General features: G+C 40.3%; 1 protein-coding gene across 2 annotated transcripts in view; it reads right to left on the bottom strand.

Moving 5' to 3' along the window:
- The window catches only part of adarb1b (adenosine deaminase RNA specific B1b), a 181,409-nt gene extending 157,562 nt beyond the window's left edge, over window positions 1-23,847 (bottom strand). For both annotated transcript variants that reach the window (XM_037789130.1, XM_037789129.1), the window contains exon 1: window positions 23,619-23,847. The gene's annotated coding sequence lies outside the window, so the exon portion shown is untranslated. The remainder of the gene's footprint in view (window positions 1-23,618) is intronic.
- Window positions 23,848-25,253: the final 1,406 nt, after the last annotated feature.

The raw sequence follows: 25,253 nt of genomic DNA, 5'->3' as shown, positions 1-25,253 counted from the left end.
ACACTCTATTGAAATGGCCTCTCTCCCACACACAAACCCACGCTTGCTTGCACAAGCATCCCACATCCTCTGAGCCATGTCTTATTTACGGTTCGATTACGGCCGACCGCCCTCCAGGACGAACGTCCTCCTCCGCCTCCTCTCTGCCTTGTGCCCAGATGTCGTTCAAATAATTAGGGGGAAAACCTGTTTTGTCCACCGGGGTAATAACAACATCTGTGGCGAATGCAGCAAGAAAGCTGCAGCAGCAGCAGCAGCAGCATCACGGCGCTTGTGTCGGAGGAGGAGGAGGAGGAGGAGAAGAGAAGGATGACGCCTGACATGCATATATACAGTATGACCCGTGGCAAACACAGTTATTTATCTGAAACACACAGGAGCAATTTTTTTTTAGGTTGATACGTACAAAAATGCACCTCAAACAGCTCAAACACTACTGTAAATACAGACTGCAAAATCCCTGTGCGATACGCAAGTTAAGAGCAGAGGGCTCTGCAGCAAGTGTACACACACCTCCACAGAACAAGGTAATAAAGTGTGCGCCAATGATTGGACAGAACCCCTGGGAGGCACAACACAGCCCTATCCCTGCTACGGAGGTGAGTAATAGGACTGCTACATCTTCCTCCCAAAAACCACTAGCGCTGCCTGTCTGCCCGCTGACGCATTCCACTGGAGTCTGCAACTCTCTGCTCTGCAGCCTGTAGCCAACTGTGAGGATGCAAAGCCCTTCTGTGGGATACAAACACCTCCTTCATATCTAGGCTGGTGAACGTACTGTAGCAGCCAGCCTTAACGAGACACGCTGCTTTTGATGAATATTAAGAGGTCTTTTTTTAATGCACCGACTGCGTCTATACCTATCAGGTCAGGGATCATGGGTGTTGAACAACTTCTTTTTTTTCACAGATACAGAGTATTCACAAGTTAGGACATATCAAAGACCAAAAAAAACAGCACATATTCACATTTGAGAAACCGTAGCCACTGAATTTCTGGCACTTTTGATTTTTAACAGCCGATTAGACTGTTGTCAGGCTATTAAATAGGCCTTAACAGTCACTATAAGCCCCATAGATGTGGGTAAATAGGGGCCTACTACACCAACTAGTAGGCTTTGTCATCTATTCACATGGTGGATCACTGAAAGAAGGTATAAAAGAACACGACAGCGACCTGTGGCGAACTAAAGAAGTTGTAGTTCTGTTGCCTGAACCTAAAGAAGTGAAGTTGTAGTTCTGTTGCCTAAACCTAAAGAAGTGAAGTTGTAGTTTTGTTGCCTAAACCTAAAGAGGTGAAGTTGTAGTTTTGTTGTCTAAATCTAAAGAGGTGAAGCTGTAGTTTTGTTGTCTAAACCTAAAGAGGTGAAGCTGTAGTTTTGTTGCCTAAACCTAAAGAAGTGAAGTTGTAGTTTTGTTGCCCAAACCTAAAGAGGTGAAGTTGTAGTTTTGTTGTCTAAACCTAAAGAGGTGAAGCTGTAGTTTTGTTGTCTAAATCTAAAGAAGTTGTAGTTGTGTTAACTAAACCTAAAGAACTGAAGTTGTAGCTTTGTTGCCTAAACCTAAAGAAGTTGTAGTTTTATAGCCTAAACCTAAAGAAGCCTTTTTGTTTGAGTTCAAAACGTGACGTTTCATTCGGTTTCACAATTAGAACGTGTTACTTTTTAGTTTCACTTTTAAAACGTAGTAGGCGTAACAGGCCCCTAATGACCCACATCTATAGTGCTTATAGAGAGTGATGATGAATACTATTAATAACTATTCATATTTCTTTTAACCGTTTTAACCGATAGCGTTAATCGGTTAGAGTTCTTAACGTCGGTTAACGGTTAAATGGTTAATTATTAACATCCCTAACGCAGACCCTCCACTGTTTTCTACTTTGTCGTTTCGGCTTGTTGCAGTTTGTTTTGGTTGACGGATACAGAACGGATATGACGTCACATTACTACAATGACTACAACAATAAGAGCGGTAACTTCCTTCTACCTCTGCGTAGACTCAAATGAAGCAAATATAATGATTCTGGCATTTAAGAATCGATTTCAAAATCGTAAAAAAAAAAAAAAATATTAAAATACATAGATGTATCGATTTTTTTTGTCCCAACCCAACTAACATTGTTGAAACAGAGCAGGTAATATTGGTAGCAAGAGCAACAAGTTAGTGGACTGCCAATCTAATGACTGAAAAATGTATCTAGTTGAAGAATAAAATGTTTGTCCACGAGAGGTGAACAGAGAGGGTCATATATAGCTGAGGATGAGAAGTGGTACGGCTGCCTGGCCATCATATCCACACAAGAAGCTTTGTGTTCAGCAGTGGAGGGGAACAAGTTGCAACAAAAGCTACTCACAGCAGAGCACAAAAACAGAACTGGCCAAAAACCAAGTGGCACACATTCCTTGAGACTGAGCATTCTTTCGGAAGTATGGATGTCCCATCTGAGTGGCAGATGTATAATCACGCCATGTTGCCTGTTCAGTTTTTCATCCTAATTCTAAATTCTCTTCCACCGCCTTTCTCTTTTCTTTTTTTTTAACGACATCGTTTAAGCAACAGAGAAATATTAGTAACAGAAATGCTCAGCTATGGCTTTGACCCCCCGCTCGCTTAAGTAATGGTTGTTTATTTGACTACTGTAGTCATTGTAAGTCTCTTCAGACAAGTGGATCAGCAAACTGCCAAAAATGTAATTTAAATGGAAGTGTACAGGGGGAAGCAGCCATCTGCCCTGCTAATCCCAAACAAACTGGAGTGTTACTGAAAGTGTTCTTCCCAGACTTTCAAACGGCCTTTGCTGTGACACTGCCATTTAAAGGCAGCACAACACTTCTTCTGCATGTGTGTGTGTGGGGGTCATTGTTTAGACGCCGTCTGCCCCGACAGCACTCTCCGCCGTGTCTATTTAGGTCATCAGGTTGGGTTACGACACGGCTCAATAGCTTCACCTAATTGAAAGACAATCATCCTGGTCAATGCATTTTGTCCGCAGTGATCACTGTCTTTAGCCCAAAGGGCCTTACACATTAATATTAAGGCTGTTAATCCATTAAAATACTTTATCGCATGATTGTCCATAGTTAATCACCATTAATCTCAAATTAATCGCACATTTTTTATCTGTTCAAAATGTACCTTAAAGGGAGATTTGTCAAGTATTTAATACTCTTATCAACATGGGAGTGGACAAATATTCTGCTTTATGCAAATGTATGTATATATTTATTATTGGAAGTCAATTAACAACACAAAACAATGACAGATATTGTCCAGAAACCCTCACAGGTACTGCATTTAGCATAAACAGGTAACAACAGCTGTCAGTGTGTCAGTGTGCTGACTTGACTATGACTTGCCCCAAACTGCATGTGATTATCATAAAGTGGGCATGTCTGTAAAGGGGAGACTCGTGGGTACTCATAGAACCCATTTACATTCACATATCTGGAGGTCAGAGGTCAAGAGACACCTTTGGAAATGGCCATGACAGTTTTTCCTCGCCACAATTTAGTGCAAGTTATTTAACCCTGCTTCGCAACAAGCTAGCATGACATGGTTGGTACCAATGGATTCCTGAGCTCGCTACAACCGCCGAAAGATCGATTGCGTTAACATGTTAAAGAAATTAGTGGTGTTGAAACGAATTTGCGTCGACGCGTTATTACCGCGTTAACTTTGACGGCCCTCTTTTTCTTTCACGAAGCAGCACTAAGACGGATGCTCAAAATTCGGGATCGGGTATAGGCGAGTACGCCAACGTATGACCGGATCCGATACCATCATTTATTAACCCAGAAAAAAAATCAACTTCTTTAACCAGAATTCAATTCTTCTTCTTCGTCGCTCTAAAACAGTAGCCTTCACTGTACTGTCCTCCTGGATGTATAATGGCTGCCGCTGACAACTACCGTTTTAGAGCAGCGAAGAAGAACTGACAGCAGGTAATTTGTCACGTGACGATAGCGAACAACAACAGAGCCGTGCTAGTGGAGAGTGTGACGGTAGTCAGAGTGAGGAACATGTCAGCCATTTGGCAACATTTCACAGTGGAAAATCCAACAAGTAAAACAGCGATATGTGCAGTATGTAAGGCTTCCGTTTCCAGGGGTGGCAGTACCCTCGTAGGGGGTGTGAATATTGTACCCTGCAGGACAAATTAGCACACAGGCTGTCCACTGAGGAGACAGCTAAGAGAATACTGAATTGTTACTTATTCTTAGCTTAATTTCTTTATGTTCTTTGCAACTGACAAACTGAATAATAAAAGAACATTTGACTGCATTCGTTCTCTGTATGTATTTGTTCATGTTTTACATTAAAGGGTTTAACCTGAGCCAGGCCGCACAGCAAAGATAGAAATCATATCACATCCATACATGTTAAATGATAATAATAATTATAATAATAATAATAATACCTATATATTTCTTTTATCATGCTGGTATTGGATCAGTACTCGGTATCAGCCGATACCGTAAGTTCAGGTATCGGAATCGGGAAGGGAAAAATGGTATCAGAACTAATCCAAATACTTGTCAGATCTCTCTCAAAACCCAACCAGTCGCGGCAGATGGCCACCCACCCAGAGCCCGCTTCTACCCAGAGCCCGGTCCTGGCCATAGCGCATAACAATGCAATGCTCTCGGTGGGATCTCTTGTTGGGTCTTTAAACTATAGAGTACGGTCTAGACCTGCTCTATATAAAAAACGTCTCAAGATAACTTCTGTCTGATTTGACACTATATAAAAATAAATTGATTTGAATTTGGGTGATGAGTTTGAATGGCAAAGTTTCTCACCATTGGTGTCCCCTTCCACTTCATGGCATCAATAAACAGACCACTGACTCTATGCTTCTAGCCTGTGGGATAAGAGTTTAATTTAATATTCACTAATACTCTCCAGGACACTCCGATTTTCACTTAAGGAAAAACAAAGCTTTGTGCAAAAAACGCACACAAAGGACACACACGCAGGCTTAATCACATACAGCGGTTCAAGGTGTTGATGGAAATGTAAGCCTCTTAAAGGAAAAAAAAAAAAAAAAAAAAGCTGCTAATGAAAAGTTCAACAACGTGCAGCGCACATTTGAAAAGTGTAAGATTTGGGAGAGGTGCTAAAAAGTCACACATCCTAATTTAGGCACATCTTTCATCACCACTTGGTCTGAGTGAGAGAGCGCGCTGCCCGGGGAGAACAATTCTCAACCCTGGGAATAACGAGGAGCATGTGAGTTGGTGTGCGTCTGCCCATGGAGAGATGTCTCTTAGGCATACACGCGGTTGAAAAACTGACGGAGGGAAAAAGCCAAAGTGACACTACAGAAGCTTCCTAACGGAGCAATAAAACATGGATGATTCATGCGATTCACAAATAATACACAACATTTTATTTCTGACTACCGGCTCGGCCGAAGAAGCACCGACGCCGGAAAATAAAGAGGACCGTCGGTGTGAAAGAGACCCGTCTGACTGCGAGTGATGAACTCTGATGTGATCTTACTAACTGACACACTTGTCAGATTAGCAGTCAAAGGCTGAGAGCCAGAGCTGAACTGACAACATAGTAAGGGTTCACCCAAAACTACTCCACAGCGAGGCCACACAGGGAGTCTAACGCACTGTAATTAGAACTTTATGAGGATTCCTCTTTTATCACGAGTGGATGTGAAATCAGGGTAATGCAAAATATGCATACCTTCAAAGATGTGACAAGAAATATTCTACAGTAAACATTTGAAATACTAAGGTGTACTGTATATATTTGTACAACAAATGACAATAAACCAGAGCAGTGGTCTTACACGCAGCAGACACAACCTAAAATTGACATAACATGTCAACACAAAGACACATGCACAAATTCAGCAGACTGTACACGGGAGATGTGCAAAGGAAGTTAAGGCAGGAAAGACCCACCAGCACACGCTGACAAACTATAGCCAAACAGTGGGGATGGCAATCTTTGGGAATTTTAAAATTAGATTTTGATTCTTGTTGTTTGCTGCTATATTAATGCTCTGAATATCGTTTAGAGCACCCTTAAAACTAAATCAGTCATCAGCAAAGGATCAGCTGATTGTAAAGGCATTAATACCGCTCATCTGTATCAGAGAGCATCCATTCCCACTGCTATGGTCTATTAATTAGAGGGAAACCCCTCACACTGACTCACTGAAGGGAAATAGTACGGGAACTGAGTGCATGACCAAATTTATTTAAACTGGATACATAATGTGGTATTGAGGAATACAATCTAATGTTTTGTTGTGATGATTTGCTTTTGCAGAGCAAATGAGCTGCAACTTTAGGCACGTAGAGACAGAAAAACAGGGAACATTCCACTGTGGCTTACGCACATTTTCCACTACTGAAAAAACAATACTGTCATTATCTGTCGCGAATGCGGGCCACGTGCTGAAATAGAATTCCAGTAAAGGAAAGACTTGTCTTTTTCTCAGAATTAATGAACGTACATCAAATTAATACCACGGCCAGAAGAGCAAGATTTATTTTGTATGGCGTGGTGTTTTAGGAGTGCTCCAGGTGAGACGTATCCAACTATTTCCTGCTTTAGACTGATAGTGTGTGTGATCTTATGCATCTCCTAGGTGGCCAAACCTATCCAGTTACCCAGAGCACTTTGTTCAGAGATTTCTTAAAAACGTTTTTTTGTCTGTCGATTGTGTCTGAAAGCACATGGAGCCGGCGCACCGTCACTGCAGCAGTTTCTGTACATGCACCGACACAAATTGCCCAGAGGCAGAGCAAATCCTGACCTGTTTTATAGAAACAAAGGGATCAAATTAAAATGTTCCCACTGAGTGAGCAGAGTACACAAATATGCCCCCATGGGCCGGCAGCACCTGCTACGCTCTGCTCCCACATACACACACCCCCCCCACCACCACCATTTCTCTGCATCACGTTTCGATCCACTGTAGCATCTCTATCAGTTCTAAAAACACATGACTAGAGAGAAGCTAACTTCCTCATCCACTGCTCAGCATGGCTAGAAGTAGGGATGCAGTGATACCGAGTATCGGTGACAATGGTCCCATCTATTCAATTCAATTCTATGTTTATATACTATATACATTATATACTGGGATTTTAATTCCTGTTGACGTTTTGAATCATTTGTTGCTGCATTAAAAAAGTTTACACTTGATTTGTAATTCCTGTTAATTTTGAAGATTTTTTACCAAGTTGCAGGTGCACGATTTATTATTTTGATAAAAAATAACAGTCAGCAACATCCAACTTTTTCAGTCCCGATACCGATAGCGATACCTGGGCTTTGGGTATCGAGTACCGATCCGATACCAGTGTTTAATTAATACGCTGCATGCCTCACTGTGCGGAAGTGACTCGGATCATTCTTTTATGTGTAAGACAACATCAGGCTTGACTTGAACACTGCTTTCCTAACTTTGTAAAACAAAATGTAACAAACAAATACATATATATATATAAACTGGAAAAACAAAGTTCGGAAACTTGTGTTTGGTGGATTATTTCTCTGTTGTTACAATGCTAATGGTCATTGTATTTTACATCGTTGGAAAGCCTGTTTATTTACCTTCGCAATGATGTCCAACTTGTAAGAATCATACATTTGTGGGATGAGCAGCACAGCTGATTATGTGGGGAGCGCCCAAGTAAAATTTGCCAAAATGCTCCGTCAATGGTAATCAGTGTATTCTCCTGTTGGTATTGACTCTTGTTTTGAGTTGTTTGTTGGATTGGATGATTGAACTCTCTATCAGTAACAAGGAACAAACAAGACATATTGGCAATTTTACACTTTATTCATTTAATACACCGTCAGGAGCCTCAGTAGCGGTGGAAGATCCATATGCAGCCACAACAGCCTGGCACCTCCTCCTCATGCTGGTCACCAACCTGGTCACACGTTGCTGTGGGATGGCGTTCCATTCCTCAACCAGGATTCGTTGCAGGTCAGCCAACAAGGTTGTGTTGGTCACTCTAACACGTACAGCACGCCCAAGCTGATCCTACAAGTGTTGAATTGGGTTGAGGTGTGGACTCTTGGCAGGCCGTTCCATTCTTTCTACTCCCACATTGTGGAGGTAGTCTGTGATAACCCTGGCTCTGTGGGGGCGAGCGTTGTCATCTTGGAGGATGAAGTTAGGTCCCAGATTGTGGAGATATGGGATCGCCACTGGCTGCAGAATCTCATCCTGATATCTCCCTGCATTGAGATGGCCTTCAATGATGACAAGCCTTGTTTTGCCAGTGAGGAAGATGCCGCCCCACACCATGACACTGCCCCCACCAAAAGCTGTTACTCCATCGGTTCAACAATCAGCAGAGCGTTCTCCACGTCGTCTCCATACTTTGACCCTGCCATCCAACTTTGGCAGACAGAACCTGGACTCATCACTGAACATGACATTCCCCCACATGTTCAGTTTCCATTGTCTGTGTTGTCGACACCAGCGCAAACGGGCCTGACGGGGAAGGGCAGTCATTGCAGGCTTCCTGGTAGCCTTATGAGAATACACTGTTTACCATTGGCAGAGCATTTTGGCAAATTTTTCTTGGGCGCTACCCATATAATCAGCTGTGCTGCTCATCCCACAAATGCATGATCCTTACAAGTTGGACATCATTGCGAAGGTAAATAAACAGGCTTTCCAACGATGTAAACTACAATGACGATTAGCATTGTAACAACAGAGAAATAATCGACCAAACACAAGTTTCCGAACTTTGTTTTTCCAGTATACTAAACTGTAAATAATAAATTGTACTCCAGCAACTTGGTAAAAAAATCTTCAGAATTAAAAGATATCATAATTCAAGTGTGAATCTTTTTAATGCAGCAACAAATTGGTCAACACTGACACAGGGATTAAAATTTCAGTATATAATGCATATGGAACATAAACATAGAATTGAATTCAATACATCGGCCCCATTGTCACCAATATCCGATCCAGTATCGGTATCGTTGCATCCCTACATAACAGAATGAACCCCGTCACTTCCACACAGTGAGACATAGAGTTTATTAAATAAACACTAGTATCGGATCGGTACTCGGTATCGGCCGATACCCAAAGCCCAGGTATCGCTATCGGGAATGGAAAAGTCGAATCGGCGCCTCCCTAGCTAGAAGATTTCAAGACAGCGTGTTTATTTACTCTAGGCTGAGGTGTAACAAGCGTTACTTCACAGGAGCATGTTATTAACTAACTAGGTTGCACTAGTTTGTGGGGTTACGTTATGAAAAGCCCTGGTTTCAAGCAGTGCTTAGCGTGTGTGTACACTTTGTAGGTGAATAAATGCTACGAGGCTACAACTCGCTCCGCTCAAGCGAGCTCAAGACCCGAGCCGACTTCCCGTATCTGCAACTCCGGCTCAGACTGTCTTAAGCTGGGCTCTTAAGGTGGATAGCGTTAATCGGTTAAAATGCTTAATGTCAGTTAACGGTTAAACGGTCAATTATTAACATCCCTACTGACGACTATAAATAAGCATAAAAATGTGATAGGGTAGCACATCATCCTGACGACTATATATGTTATGTAAAAGCTATCATATGGATTGGTGACCTGCTGTTTGGGCTAAAAGTAGAACAAAAAAATCAATGTGATTGTAGCTGATAACACATATAATAAAGGTACTTTACTAATGGTGACTTCAAATGGGCCTTGAGGGAGTCCTCTACTAGCCACAACATAGACAGAAAAATAACATAAAATCCATGACTTATCAATATCAATGATGGGCTCCATAACAAAACAGCTTTTGCTATATTCTGAACCGCCATAGCCATAATAACAAAGGAAGCTAGCAGCTGGAAAGACTGTTCTTTCACAAGGGGGCATTTAGCCAGAAGGTATTGTGGTTAATTGACAAAGTCTATCTCAGATTGCTGGGGCTTGACCTCTTCACCCCGAGTCACTCCAGCACAGGCAGAAACAATCTACTGGCCAAATCTGAGCATCATTAACCCTTTCAAATAGGAGCGTTGAAGCGTGCTCCCTGGGACAGCGCACTAAGAGGCACTCTATTCTTCTTAATCTTGCTCCTCCTTTTCCCCTTCTATATATAGCCATATCACCGAGGGCTCCGTCACAGAGCTCCATAGAATATGGAAGAAGAGAAGGAAACGGAGAAGGTTGATGAATATGAAAAGGGCAAGCGAGCGCTACATTTATTTACCCGGCTACAGACTCTCTTCAGACATTCAAAAGTTTAAAAGAACAAAGCGCTGTTCGCGGGCACCGGATTTACTGTCTGACTGTACCTGCTGTAAAAGCACCAGGCCAAGGAGCCAATGTCGAGCTTATAAAACAAGAAAAAGACTGTTTTCACAGCTACTCCATGTGGCCTGCATTATTGATGGGTTTAGGCCTAATCCACTGCGAATACATGTGCAGCCACATAATGACACAATCCGTGTTTTCGGGGGCGCGACAAACACACACAGTGAGCATCTATGACGTGAACTTTTGTGCGGATGTCTGTTCTTGTGCATATGTTCACAAAGCCTGCCTGAGATAGTGTTGGAATAGCACATAGTGGCTGTACTGAGCGACATGGCAGCAGCCCGCTACAGCCGTACCCTAGACCAGGGGTCTGCAACCTGCGGCTCTTCAGCCCCTCTCCAGAGGCTCCCTGTGGATATTTAAAAATGGAAATGAATAACTGTTTTTTTGTTTACATTTTCATTTTTATTTATCATTGTTGTAGGTCTATGGTACAACGGAGTATTAGGGCCACATTGAGGAAAAAATAAATTAATCTGAGATTTTGAGAAAAAAGTCGTAATATTATGAGAATAAAGTCAGAAGGTTAAGAGAAAAAAATCGTAGTATTATGAAAATAAAGTCATATTATTATAAAGTATTTCTCGTAAACTTATGGCTTTATTCTCATAATATTACGACTTTTTTTCATCGTAAAGTTATGACTTTAATCTCGTTATATTATGATTTTTTTTCTCATAAAGTTGTGACTTTATTCTCGTAATATTACGACTTTTTTCCTTGTTAAGTTATGACTTTATTCTCGTAATGTTGTGACTTTTTTCTCGTAATATTACAACTTTATTCTGGAAGTGTCCGATTTTTTCCCCCTCAATATGGCCCTAATACGCCGTAGTATATTTGCACTTTGGCCCTCACTGCATTAGACTTATATACTATATACTTAGACTATAAACTGTGTTACCTTCATCACAGTGATCAAATGTTTTGCGGCTCCAGACAGATTTTTCTTTTTTTCTGCCTAAAATGTCTCTTTTGATAGTAAAGATTGCTGCTGACCCCTGCCCTACGGCAACGTGGCTTTACCTCCATTGTTCTGGAGCTCTACTGCGAGCTCATGTAAAAACAATGACATGTACACTTCTGAACGCTTTCTAAACATTTCATTTCAACTGAATAGTAAATGAATTGCGTTGACGTAAAGTAAAATACTTCTAGAGAGGGAACACACGACTGACCTGGTACAGGCTATGTGGTGTGAAAGGGCTAAGCGGTTGTCCAAAACAATATTGATATAACCATGGATATAGAATAGGAGTAGAACGGACAATGAACTTTTAGCTGTTTTCACTCGACTGGGTCAAAAGAAAACGGCAATTGTTGGTTGTTACGTTGAAAAGACACGTCGGTGGGGCTGTAAAGTGCGTCACATTGTCGCTCCGCCGCTATGCCGGCGGCGGAGGTAGTCACAGAGCCCAATCGACGTCTGTTTAGGTCCATTCATACATTATTTCATACTTACTTCGTCAAGCTAGAGTGAAGATACTGGTATCATATGAAACCAGCCTAAGGAATCCATTGGTTCCAACCATGTCATGCTAGCTTGTCGGGAAGAAGGGTAAATAATGCTAAGAAGTTACGCTAAATTTTGGCGAGGAAAACTGGCATGGCGATTTTCAAAGGGGTCGCTTGACCTCTTACCTCAAGATATGTGAATGAAAATGGGTTCTATGGGTACCCACGAGTCTCCCCTTTACAGACATGCCCACTTTATGATAATCACATGCAGTTTCTTGAATGCAGCATAAATGTGTTATTTTCACCTATTCTAAAATAGTTTGTTTGAATATTTCTGCATACTGGGGTCCCTAAACAGTCTTGTCATTACATAAATCGGGTATCACTGTAAAGCTGAGACTCTTGTGGATCCAATGAGCCCAACTGTATTCATGTGTGATGATGTTAGTCCCCATAGGAGCCATTTCACTGTAGTGAGAGCATGTTTTGAAACTTGACCTCACTGTATAAAATGACCTTGTAGTGACCTCTAGGATAATCACAGCCTCATGAAACTTTACAGCCACAAACTAGAGACCTAGAGGGTGGATGGCTTTCCTAGCTAGATTGATAATAAGGGGTTTACTCAACAGAAGTGCTCGCCATCCAATCACTGAAAAATGCCAATTCTTGCAGAAATCTCCAAATGACAAAAGTTTTTGATACCAAATCACAGCATAGCTTTTTCTATGGTGTTCCTCAAGGTCTTGGTGTCTTAATGTGGTATTTTGGAGGGATTATTGATAATTTTTTATTGTTTCTCGAGTGGTTAAAAAAAACGGTTAAATTTAGCACCAAGTCTGCGTAACAAATGGTATCAATCCAAAAATCGCTGCAACAATATATAAGACATAATAGAGCATGGGGATGGTCATCACAAACGTATATCATAATGTTTTTAGCCCTTATACACTTTCATAATTTATTTTAAGTGATTAATTTATTATTAATTTGTATTTCTTATTAATGACTAGAACAACTTGACACACAGTGCTGAGCTGCATCTCAAATTAATTTTCAGGTTCCCAACTTTCAGACGATCTACTGTTAACTTATTATCTCCCTCTGAACGTCCACTTTACCCCACCCCTACCCCTCTAAAAAAGAGGGTGGAATGGTAAGGGGTTGAATGTGAAGTACAGCAGGTAGGGAGCAATAATATTCAGCCAGACGTACTTCAACCGGCAAAGTTTACAGAACATAAATAAACATGATGGGTCATTTAGCTATACTTTTGCAATCACATCACTTAAAAGCAGTGACTCCTTGCTGCTTCATGACAGTGTGCGACTCCAAAAAATGACAACACGGTAATGGGAAATTAGTGCCACTCTCAAACAAGAATGGTATCACTCTGAAAATATTCTGTGCCATAAGCCTTTAAAGAGGACATATCATGCTCATATTTAGGTTCATGTTTATATTTTGGGTATTCTACTAGAATATGTTTACATGCTTTAATGTTCAAAAAACACGACGACAACAATTAGTTTTCTCATCCTGTCTGTCTGATTATACCTTTATTCATGCTCTGTCTGAAACACTCTGTTTTAGCGAATTTCAACAGAATGGCAACAGAATTGCGTTGCCAGGCAACAGCTTAGGTCCATGTTTACATCCTGTCAGCTGATGACATTCACATACAATGCAACAGGAAATAAACTGGGACACATTTAGTAAGTTTACGTTTAAAACTGTGAAATGGTCTAAATATTGTAGATTCATGACATCACAAATGGACAGAAATCCTAACGGCTTGTTTCAGCGCACAGTTTCTGAATACAGGCTGTGTGTATTTCTCCATGGATTGAGTGTTTTGATACTTTCACAGTATTTATATATCACTTAAACCTGCTTTATAATATAAAATACATGAAAATCTCACTTTTTACAATATGGGTCCTTTAAAGGATTATTTTACCTACATGCTCAAAGAATAATAACAGACTAGCAATAATTTTGGGAGCTAGTCTGCGTAGCATTTCTGCCGATGAGTGGTCCAGTCAACTATGACCAAGCCTAGTCCTGGTGGTTTCATGGAGGCCTCGTCCTGCCCCTTTGTAGTGTTAACATGCGAGTGTGTGTGTGTGTGTGTGTGTGTGTACAGCATTGACTGTAATGTCACATTCACGCTCCGATGCTAACCTTGGCTGACATTATGCATTAGCCCTTTCTTCTGTTTTCTCTGAGAACGCGTCTTTAGTAAAAGTGAAAAGAGGTCACAAAATCCCTTAAAACGGTGCAGGCTGTTATTGTTTTCCCCAAAGTAAAGAGTGATACATTATGCATTCGCGAGTGTGTCGCAATCTCAATGTATACTGCGTGAATAATGGCCTCGACCTGCGGCTTCCTGCTCACCACAATTTAGTGACGGGGGTGATGGGGCGGCATTGATGTGGCACGCCCTCGGGGAAGTGCAGAATGTCTCAGCCACGCAAGCTGGGGTCATGCTGCTTTATTTGCACAAACCCCTACCCCGCGCCATCATCGCTCCGTCCTCCAGAGTTGCAGCCTGTTGTCCTGAATAATGTTTATCACTAGGCTAGACAATCTGATATGGAAAAAAAACCTCCAGTTGGGCTTCTGATTCTGTATCCTATACAGAAAGCCAGTGCCTGCTCAGTAGCCCTAGTTTGGTAGCTTGATGCAGCCCCATAGTGGAGTATGACAAGACTACACCATTTTTTTTTTTTTTTTTGGGTCTGAAAAGCAAAGTGCACTTAACATGTGCATTCCTCGCAGGTCGAGGGGAACTCAGAAGGATAAAGGAGTTGCTTTAGTACACTTTGTACCGACAAATGGCACGACATACAGAAAACGAGGGGAAAAAAAGGCAACAACAGATATTGGCTGACTTTCCCCTTTTCCTCCAAACAAACTTAAAGCAGCAGTAGGCAGAATGTTTTTGGCATCATTGGGCAAAAATCCCATAATACCCTTTCAGCATATTGTAATTCAAGTGTTCTGAGAGAAAACTAGACTTCTGCTCCTCCTCGTGGCTCTGTTTTCAGACTGGCCAAAGTCTCCCGTCCTGGGCTAGATTTTTTTAAAATCACAGGTCATTTCAGAGAGAGAGTGTTCCTATTGGCTGTTCATTCAACGGAGGCAGCTGTCAATCACTCGCAACTCCGATCAAACGGTCAAACTAGGCAGCACTGATCAAATATGAATCAATATTCTGTTACTGTAATACCTATTTCTAAGGCAAATGTTTTCAGAAACATCTTGTAGTGTACTGTTTAGCTGTAAAATTACCCGTCTCATGTACTACTGTCAGGATATAGTGACCGTTTTATAAAAATAACTATTTTAAATCATATTTCTACCTACTGTTGCTTTACTTTTCTTTTTTACTGAAAATGGTGGTGAATCATAAATAAAAACCTTGTTAAAAAGCTTGTTGTCATTCCTTTTAAAATATATTCCTACTGTATGGCTTCTGAGGAGTGGTAGGAAAATTGTATGCATTCGTAAATACATTATACATCAACCGCTCTGCTGGATTTTCACCCGACACACGGTCAAACACAATCTCCACAAGCTCCTTTGTTCAACCCATCATTATATCTGTGCAATTCACCATGGATAAATTTATACCCTTAACCCCTTTACTTTCCAGTGGTTCAGTGGAATAATTCAAATTAAAAAAGGGCAACCATGACTGCCTAACAGCCCAACAATAATGTAAAAAACATCATAATATGCATCTTTAATATCCTGAACACAGCAGTGAGTACATGACTTTGACGCTAACGTACACAGACGGTTATTTAATACCACCCAGTTCATGCCTCTCCGAGGCTTTGACACTGGTCTGTCGCTTGTAGTTCGCAACAGTAGCCTTGAGCGAACATGATCTGTTACAGTATGTTTTACACAGACTGATTAATTGATTGAAACTGGCCACTCATGGAAAATGAAGACAAAAATCAATTTCAGTTTTAATTTGAACCGGGTGGGGAACAACAGCACTGTAATGCCTGGGCCACACTGCCTGCTTGAGCGGCGCGTGACGGCTACAGCGTGGTTTATGCTCGCCGTAGTGTCCACGGCATGAGGGTGTGCAAGCCCAAAAAAAAAATGTGAGTAAAGTTAATGACTGCCTCAATGAGATCAAAGCAAAATAACTTAAATTAAGAAGTAAAATAATGAGTAAGAAAAGACAGCCAATTAGTTTTTTAAATGATTTAAAAGCAGATCTTAGAAATCTGCATTTCGCCAGCCAAATCAAATGTTTACAGGATATTAACCCTTTCAACCTTTGTTTCATTATAATATAATTAATACTTGACTCCTTTCTATACACGGATTGTATAGAGGTGATAAATTATGTCCATGAATTTGAAATATGAGTTCACAGTTCATTACAATTCCTCCCCAGCATTGAGGAGTTTGGTTTATGGCGTTTTGCCGGTTACACTCATTGATTTCTTGCTTCTTCACGGAATATTTTGTTTGTGTAACCTCGGAAGAATACTGCAGCGAACAACGCGTTGAGCATAGACGCCTTTGCGCGTGCTCGTATACTGCGCTCCATCTGTGGAGGCCCGCGCCACGGTGCCTCGTGCAAGTGTAAACAAAGCTAACCTCGCTGAACGCGTATGCAGAAATTAACCCCAGCAACCTGCCAGATGCTGGTAAAATATGCAAGTAGCTTCTAGTTTTGTTACCAGCAAAAAAAAGGTAATCTATTGAGTGGCTTTTAAAACTTGGAATCCACCAGCCACAGTGGACAAAATAGTTAATTTCCAACCCGGCGCCACATACTGTATGGTGTCCTCGCAGACAGGGCTGCTACTGTCAGCCCTCTCTTTCTACATTGAGTTTGTCTTTCATAATGGCTATCAATAATAGAATGTTTCATTCAATTATAAATGTCATATTTATTCAAAACAGAAAAGGCTAACGAGCGTGTGCACATTTGCAAATAATAATAATAATAATAATAATAAGTAGAAGTGCACTCGGTGAGCGGAGACCTCTGCCAAAGCAGGTTTCATGTACATCGCATGTACGCGTCATCAGTTACACTGCGCATGTCTTGAAGCCTGTGGTGTTAATGCACAGGCTGAGCGGAGTTATTAATAAAATCCGGATCCGGATCGCCACCAAAATCTAATGGATTCTAATGAATGCCACACCCAACCCCTCCAAAAAATTTCATTCAAATCCATCGCGGACTTTTGGAGTTATCCTCCAAACGGACAAACAAACAAACGGACAAACCAACGCCGGTGAAAACATAACCTCCTTGCTAGGCCTTCGGCCTTGGCGGAAGGTAATAAACCACAATTAAAAGCCGATAGGCCCAATGTATTAATTCATGGAGCCGTGCAAGTCACTGCATTTTCCACGACACTGTTCTGTAAATATTTCATCATAAAAGCATCGTGACAAATTAATAAATTCCGTCCAGAGAAAAAACATTAGAGGGCTTTTATTTTGAAACAGAAACAGGAAGTTAAAAATAAATGTTTACTTTGTTCATGTCTGTGACATATTCTACAAATAAAGACATCAAAACTGTAGTATTGTTGTTGGTATGATAATTAATTAATTACTCAATAAATGTCAACATATAATTTTCACCTATTTTGCTGTGAACCGTCTTAACTTCAGAGTTCCCATAAAAGAGTGTGATCAAAGGAAATTATTATTGTATTTTCCTAGTTTGACTACATTATGTAAAGCATATGCCATTTTTTTCCCACACAATTAAGTTTTGACAAAGAATTAGCAAAAATTTAAGTAAAAAAAAAAAGCATCTTTAGGTATTATTCAATAAGAATTTAATACTCAAAAGTCCAAACACATCTACTTAATCAGGAGTGTTGCTACATCCTGATTAAGAGTTTTAGAAAAATTGGCCCAAACTGGGGATTTGTTCAAAAGCATTTCTGCTTGTCTGCCTCGTCGTACTTGGATGTAAAGCTGTGGCTACCAGTTTCCCCTCCTCTTTGACTCCTCCATGTCTCCTCCACAACAGAGCCAACATATCTTCACACAAAGACTGGGACCACTTCAAATATACATTCGGCTGGCACCGGCATGCCTGTCATTTAGAGCTAAAGGCATTTTTTAACTTCTCAACTGATTACAGGTTATGAACAGCCCCTTCCTTTTTTTTTAAATGAAGGTAATGCAGCTCATGTGTATCCTGTCCTCTTAAAACTTTCCTCATATTTGGCGTTGGGGAAACAGAAAAGACGAGACAGGAAGGTGGGGAAACAGCTGAGTTTCACACAGGACTGACTGATTGACGGAAATGCTAGCTGCTGTTTATTTAATTAAATCTATAACTAAGTGAGAGAGAAGACAACAGGATGTTTCAGGAAAAGTACACAGGACAAAGGATGAATAGTAGTAAGCCAAAAATGGCACGCAAGGAGCAAAAGGGAAGTCTTTTCAAACAGTCCAAAAGTGCCGTTTGACAAAAAAAACGGGACTCCCGCTTGTAATTAGAACTTTGTCAGCCATTACTGTTTATGGAAATCTTCATGACACCTTGTATAAGCACTGTTTAGCTAAGGGAAGTTAGCTAAACTTAGATAAGACAAGACTGACATTTGTTTTTTTGCAGCACTAACACCATCTTGCTGGGGAAAGCAAATATGTTCAGGAAGGCATCCAGAGTGGAGGCAGCTAGAGCGATTTCATTTCATGCAACCTGTGCATTCAAACATTTTTGCTTGCAAACAATTTGCTGGCCAGTCTGGCAGGTGCTCCTCTCGCTAAAGGGACAAGTTGCCCAAATTTGGTGCTTGCTCTGGCGAACTACAATTCCTTACAGTGTGACAACCGTTCCAAACACCAAACTAGCTGCTTTAGTCACTTAGAAGTAGGGATGTTAATAATTAACCGTTTAACCAACATTAAGCATTTTAACTGATTAATGCTATCGGTTAAAACGGTTAAAAAAAATATGTTAATAATTCATTAAAAAGCAGAGAAAAACTCAGAGGAGCGGCTCGTCTCTTTAAGGAGAAAAGCTGGTCCACCTTAACAGCCCACCTTAAGAGGCGGAGCCGGAGTTGCAGGATACAGGAAGTTGGCTCCGATCTCTGGCTCGCTTGAACAAACAATGAAATATTGAAACATGAAAGATACAGTAGTGGTTTCATTGTTTGTTTAGACGGAATAACAGAAAGTTTATGAGCAAGCCGCCATGTTTGTTTCCTGTTTGAGACGTCGAGCAGAGAACCAGTAACCAATGACGAAATAGGGTATGTCACCGATGGGAAGTGGCCACTCCCACTTTTTCATCAAGCGGCCAGTTGAGTGGAGCAGCCAGTCCGGGGTCTTTAATTACTATTTTATCTGCCACTTTTGAAACATCTCTCCTTCAAACAACTGTACTTACATACCCTGAGCGAGTCCCCTAGCCTCCTCCCCGGATCTGGTGGACATGTAGCATAAGAGAGTAATAAGATGTTTATCCAGCAGCTTATGACACAAACAACTGATATTGAGCCCGTGTGGTCTTCTTCAAATGTGTATGCTCATCAGCACCCATCCGCCCGCAAATCCTGAGGAAATGCATCGTCTTTTTATAGCGCCTTATCCCAATGATGTAGCAACGGTGTATTCATCAGGGCTCAAACTACAATGTCCTCAGGGCAGGGAACATACGGATCGATGACAGGAGGTCAGGAGCTGCTACGTCCAAACGGAGCTGTGTGAAGGTGATGGCTACGATTTTTGGCGCCTCCAGTTATGCATTATAGGAGCATTAAAGGTCTCATATTGTAACAATTGAGATTTTCATGTCTTTTATATTATAAAGCAGGTTTAAGTGATATATAAATACTGTGAAAGTGTCAAAATGCTCAATCCACAGATAAACACACACAGTCCGTATTCAGAAAGTGTGCGTTGAAACAAGCCGTTAGGATTTCTGTACATTTGTGATGTCACAAATCTACAATATTTAGACAATTTCACAGTTTTAAACGTAAACATTCTAAATGTGTCCCAGTTTATTTCCTGTTGCAGTGTATGTGAATGACATCAGCTGACAGGATGTAAACATGGACCCAAGTCAACAACAATTTATTAGCATGAGTAGCAGCAGTAGCAGCCTCTCCGCTAACACAGAGCCAGTGCAGCATCTCAGCTGCGTACAGCTTTCCTGGGACGGCACATGCAGCAGAGCCGAGTGAACTTTGCTCACACACACATACACATAGCCAGCCACACGGTCAGTTTGGCATGGTACCCTCAGTGCCTGGTCTAAGCTGTTTTCCCCTCTTTAAACTTGTCACCTCAGCAAGTGGAGTAGTACTGCAGCGGTTTTATGAAATACACGGTGCTGCCGGCCCCTTCGACTTAGTTTTGATCAGTATTTGCTAAGGGTGCCCCCCGACAGTGTTTTGTTTTAGCTGACTGCTGCAACTGGATTTTGCAAAACCTCAATTACTCCCTTTAACTCAGCAAATCAGCAAAATTGCTTTTCCCCACACAGCTGCGAATAGATTCAATCGTTCCGCATTATTTCCACAAAAGAAAGCAAGTGTTTGTCAGCAAAATGCTTCTCCTGCATTGCCTCTCTGTAAAAATAATCCAACTATGCTGCATTGTTTTAAAAAAGGAAAATGTGAGTTTTTGCCAGTTGTTTAGGCCAAATCTCACCACTAACTTGGAAGGGAGGTTTCCCATTCCCGTCAAAGGGGAACAACACTTGACTCGAGAGTGAACGTTGATACCGTCGCGTTTCACTCATTCGTTCATTATTATTATTATTCATTATTACAACTGTGCAGTGTTACACAGCAGCTATAGCTTGTTTCACCACAACTCAGGTGCCGTAGAAACACAGGACTTTTTCCTGGCTAATGTGACTCTATAAAACATCACAGAAACATCACCATTGATTCAATATTTATTGCAATTTTTAAGTGTCGCGATTCTACAAGTATTGCGATTATCAGTTGTTGTGATTTTTGTTAACTTTTTTAAACACTGTACCATGAGGAAAAGTTGAATCACACATTTCTAGGGACTTTTACTTTTAAAATATCTAAATTAATACAGAAGAATGTTTGATTCTCAGCATGTATGTAGTCAGAGATGTCCTGAAGTTAAATATATCAGTCATTGTCAGGCATTATTTATAATAAATATCATATAATTTCCCTCACAAATTAGTGGTATTTTCTTTTTAATTTATAAGAGACATGTAATGTTTTATACTTCTGGTGAATATAATCCAGTCAATATTATTTGCATTATATGTATTAGGTATATAAAGATCCCTTTCTTAACATCTTATTTTGAAAACCTGACGTAGTCACACGTATATACTTCCATTAACTTCGCCAAGTCAGTCTCTAGCTCTCCCGTCAGCTCCGTTCTCTTTATACATCCATGGTCAGCTGCATCGAGGCCGTTGCATGAATGCATTTAACATAAATGTAAGTTTAAATGTCAGATTTGACCACGGAGGTGAGAGCGACGGCCGGCTTGACCGTACGTTACCGCAATACGACAACGTTTCCTGTCCATGACAGAGTCAGCATGCAGCTTTAGTCGTGATGTATAGCCCTGTTTTTCCCTGCAATGTGTGAAACCCAAAGTGTTTCCATCCTTTACTGGATGTGTAGTGTTTGTAATGTTTGAGGTTGTTAGGAAACAGTAACAAAAATTGCACATCATAGTCAAGATCATTTATCCAAAATGCTCATGCGTTTCTGTAAAAAAAAGGAAACAAATCAACAACAAACAATAACACACAAAAAAAACTAAGATGATCAGCGAATGTATTGATATTGAGGAAAAAAATTAAATCTGAGATTTCAAGAATAAAGTCATAATATAAGTCATAAGTTTACGTGAAAAAAAGTTGTAATATTATGAGAATAAATCCATAAGTTTAAGTGAAAAAAGTCATAGTAATATGAGAATAAAGTCATCATATTATAAAGTAGTAATTTTACGTGTTATTTTAGAGGGGAAATAGAGCAGTCTGTGTGAAAATGAGGAACGTGGAGCCTCTTGTGAAGTTATTACCTCCACCAAGACCGAAGGCCTAGGAAGGAGGTTATGTTTTCACCGGCGTTGGTTTGTTTGTTGATTTGTCCGTTAGCAGGATTACTCCAAAAGTCAAACGTTTGAATGAATTTGGAGGGGGAGTGTGGCACAATGAACAATCCATTAGATTTTGGTGGCGATCCGGCTCATGATCCGATTCAGGAATTTTTTTAAGGATTCTGATCAGCCAGAAGATTAAGACCTCTGGGTATAACACATGTGCAGTGTAACTGATGATGCGTTGATGACGCATGACCTCGCCTCTTTCCTTCAGAGAGAAAGACAGAGAGAGAGCGGGGGGGGACTGTAGATTCTGCGTTTTCTGACATTAAACTCTGTGAAATTACAGTTGAGTAGCACCAAAGCACACATGGTGATTGTTGGAAAGAATAACGACGACGGTTTAGGTGAGTTTTATTTTGTTTCCGTCCAGTTTGAATGCAGTGTTTTACGATGCGCCGCGTACAGCTGATCTCATCATAGACAAAAATACATGTGGATGATGACGCAAGCTGAACGGAGAGGGGTGGGGGGGGGCAATCGTACTCGGGCACCTTGGCGGAGGTCTGCGCTCTCCAAGTGCAATTCTAGTACTTTAGTATAGGTTTCACAAATAACGAAATACTTAATTTTTTGGCACACTAGCACCACATTATCATCAGTATCAGGACCTTGAAAGGATTCTGCAAGAAACTGTGTTTATTCCAAATAGAGAACCACACGGATCTGATGGGGAAATTGCCTCTTTTGTGAAGGAGGAAATTACTTATTTTAGCCTAAAGTTATGACTTTATTCTCGATATATTACGACTTTTTTTTCTTGAAACAGTATGACTTCATTCTCACAAAATTACGACTTTTTTCTGGTAATATTACGACTTTATTCTCGAAATCACAGATTTTTTTCCCCCTCAATGTGGCCCTAATAATCCGTCGTAATACTGGGATCTGTTGGGTGAATTTCAGCAGGGCCAGGGTCACTTCAAGTAAACTGGTGGCTCCATCTGACTTGGAGGTGACCAAATATGTTGCCCACACATGACACAAAACATGCAATCTTTGCCAGAGCATTCACAGGTTTAAGATGCATTGTGGGAAACTTCACGCTGTGTGGATTCATTACTTGCAGAAATGGTATGCACAGTTATAGCAAATATCATATTTTAATCTGTGCTTCCCTTTAAAATCGAGCAACAGGGGAACCAGAACACTGACTTTTCAATAATCCAGCTGTCACACTCTCAGGCAGGAATGACTTCCTCACTAGCTCTCACACAGACAGCAGCCTACAAAGAGGCTCTAGTAAATACCAGCATTGTACTGGACACTCTGTTATTCCTCTCCTCGCCGTCCAATGCAAACGTGTGTGCAGAGACGAGAGCAGATGTGAACACTGCATCGCATACCTGCATCACACTTGAGTGTGTTGCAGCAGCAGCAGCAGCAGCTAGCATTACTGTGGACTGTAGCTACACGATGCGGTCTCCCGGGTTAGACCTTCACAGGCACCGCTGACAGACAGACAGAGGAGAGCTGAGAGAGGATGACAGCCATGAATCCCGCTCACTGTCGCGCTGCTGACACACAGCATCCTTTCAGAGGTACGAGTCAGTATGTTTGGTTAACCACTGATGTACATTGTGACCGGTGAGTCTCCACCTACGCGCTGTTCCAGAGGATTAGCAGCCTAATATATTACATAAACACAACCGGAACCCAAATCACATCACGTTAGCAACCCCGTCTGTTTCATCCTCCGCAGACCCCAAAATAACACAACAACAGATACTCACCTACTCACGGTGCCCGCTGGAACAGGAAACTTATTGTCTCCGGATACGGTGAGGTCTTCTCCGCCACTTCACTTCACAACAAAGATGACCGTTTTCCTCCGTGTCGTCGCTGGCGGTGGAGAGAAAACATGAAGAGAGGCTGGAGAGCTGGAGAGAGAGCGGTGGTTGTACGGTGGCATGTACTGCAGTGTTACCAGGCTGCTGTCGGAGCTCTTCTTCGGCTTCAACATTTGTTGCAGTCGGTGAAGAGAGTGGTGACGTAGCGCCGCCGAGTGGTGTGGAGTTATAGTGCAGCTGGGCACGACCATAGACACACATATATATATATATGCATACTGTATGTCTATGGGCAGGACTGTTCTCCCTGTTATGGAGGACCACAATTAATTTATTAATATTACAATAAAAATAGGCATTAATAAATGAGTTTACAAACTCATTTATTAATTGTACAATAAACATAGGCATTAATAGATGTGTTTACAAATTACTTTATTAATTTTACAATAAAAATAGGCATTAATAAATGTGTTTACAACTTAATTTATTAATTATACAATAAACATAAGCATTAATAAATGTGTTTACAAATTAATTTATTAATTGTACAATAAACATATATTAATCAATAAATAAATAGTTCAAATTACAAAGGGATATACAAAAACACCATAAAACAGTCAATAAGCACATCATTTAAAAATACATTTAATTCATAAATAAATAATGGAATTTAAAATTCTATTTGAAAATGCAGTTTAAAAAGACAAATAAATAACTGGATTCACAAATCGAATTGAGAATACTGTTTTTAATCAGGCATGTAAAAGGGCAACTTATTTTCCCGTTTGCAATAGTAATTGCAAATAAATGTATAAATAAATACAAAATATAAATAAATAAAAGACAAAAATGCAAAAATAAATGTATAAATAAATACAAGAATAAATTTATAAATACATGGAAAAATAAATAAATACAAATAAATAAATGCTGAAATTTATATGGAATTAAATAAACAAATATTGGAATGAATAAATAAAAGTTGATAGTTAAACAGGACATATAATATTGAATGTTATTTAATTTCTACATTTTTGTTCATCTATTTTAAAAAGAAAAATAATTTAAAGAAAAGAAAATTGCATAAATAAATGTATAAATAAATACAAGAATAAATGAATGAATACATAAATAAATACATGGAAAAATAAATAAATAAAAAATAAATTAATTATATTTTGTTATATATTTCTCAGCCTCTGCGCTAATGAGGTAACAAATAGACACAGAAATAAATGACTGAAGGTGAACAAAAATGTAGAAATAGATAGAATAAAATAGAATGAAAGCTACGGTCTACTTTAATTAATACTTTAATTACTGTCCCCTCATCTCACTGTTATTAATATCTTGTCTGGCTACAGCAGAACATGAGCTGGGAATTCAAACCAGACAATCAACGTTCAGAAAGAGCTTTCCTTTTTTTTCAGCATGCTGCAATCTACTGTATGAGCAATGCATAAAATACATAAACAATATATTTTTTTTGTTAAATGTTCATAATTAATAAAGTTTATATCAAGTTGGGATCGTGGGTATATGTTCCTAGGGTTTTACCATTCACTACAAAAA

This window comes from Sebastes umbrosus, chromosome 13 (assembly GCF_015220745.1).
Source record: "Sebastes umbrosus isolate fSebUmb1 chromosome 13, fSebUmb1.pri, whole genome shotgun sequence".
In the NCBI taxonomy this organism is placed as follows: Eukaryota; Metazoa; Chordata; class Actinopteri; order Perciformes; family Sebastidae; genus Sebastes; species Sebastes umbrosus.
The sequence above is the reverse complement of the archived record's forward strand: the minus strand, read 5'-3'. Positions and strand labels throughout refer to the sequence as shown.